At 50.5% G+C, this 1,091-nt stretch overlaps 1 protein-coding gene across 2 annotated transcripts in view; it reads right to left on the bottom strand.

Moving 5' to 3' along the window:
• Window positions 1–941, bottom strand: part of LOC118323001 (growth factor receptor-bound protein 2) — a 28,986-nt gene extending 28,045 nt beyond the window's left edge. The window contains exon 1 of one of the 2 annotated variants that reach the window (XM_035654902.1): window positions 776–941. The gene's annotated coding sequence lies outside the window, so the exon portion shown is untranslated. The remainder of the gene's footprint in view (window positions 1–775) is intronic. The other variant, XM_035654903.1, reaches the window with a different exon arrangement.
• Between the last annotated feature and the right edge of the window lie 150 nt (window positions 942–1,091).

Consider the following 1,091-nt stretch of genomic DNA (forward strand, 5'->3'; position numbering starts at 1 on the left):
GATAATGGGTTAGCTGGAACAGTCGATGACTTTTACAGCAGTCACTTGACAGTACGGACACAACAAGTCGTAAAATGTGACTGCAGCCGTTGTTTACAGTAGTACAACTGTCAACAACTCAACCCATGGCCACTGTAAGCGGAGAGACAGAAGTAATGCTGGTTAAGGCAAAGTAATGGAAAGGGAAGCTGAAGTCCACAGAGGGCAGACTGCCTCTAAACTCCTCTACAATCCACAACCGCCTCATGACGTGTTACCGCCACAACACTGTCAGATGTCTCCACCCGGTACTAATGTGCCACACTGAGCACCGGACCGCGTTTTCACCGTTTTTTTTATTCCCACCGAGTTCGAGTGGATCGAGTCCGTTCCATCGAACAGCCTGCGCCCAGCGTTCTGGAGCGCTACAGCTAGCATGCCGGCTAACGGTCGGACAACAATAACTGCGCCGCGGTGTGCTTCTCAAACTTCACCCCGTTAATGTATCACCACCGCGGGCAGACGGACGATGACACCGCTCAAAAGAAGTGTCCACTCTGACCACAAACACGACCATGTTTGTTGACGCTCGAGGCCTGTGAGCTAGCTTCACGTTGGCAAATGTGAAAGGAAGAAAACACCTTTTTTTTTTTTTTTTCCCCTCATAGCGCAAGCTGTTGTTGCTAGCTCAGTGGCACAGTTAGCCCCGCTAACGTTACTCAACTTGCCTAGCCTGCGTCGCGAAAGGGAAGAGTGCACAACTTTTATGTAAGGAGAAAGAATCAGGAAAACTCACCACTCGAGATATTCCGTTTCGATGCTGCCACCGTAACACACAAAAACCCTATCGTGTAATTATCCACTCCCTGTTTCCTCTTTTGAGGCAACAAACGATGTACGTCTGATGTCGCTTCCACCCCGTCCTAGGAGCCTGAACGTAGCTACTAGCATAAGGTTTACGACGTTTATTTCCGCTTCCTTCCACAGTGCTGGGAGGGTCTGCAGGCTGCTGTGACTGGAGCTCCTCCCTGTCAGTCTGCTGTCTGCCCAACCCACCGCATATCTCACTGACACTGCCGCCTACAACTCACCCAGTATGAGAGAGAGAGAGA

Source organism: Morone saxatilis, unplaced genomic scaffold (genome assembly GCF_004916995.1).
Source record: "Morone saxatilis isolate NCDOM2014 unplaced genomic scaffold, NCSU_SB_2.0 Contig14, whole genome shotgun sequence".
NCBI classification, from domain to species: Eukaryota; Metazoa; Chordata; class Actinopteri; family Moronidae; genus Morone; species Morone saxatilis.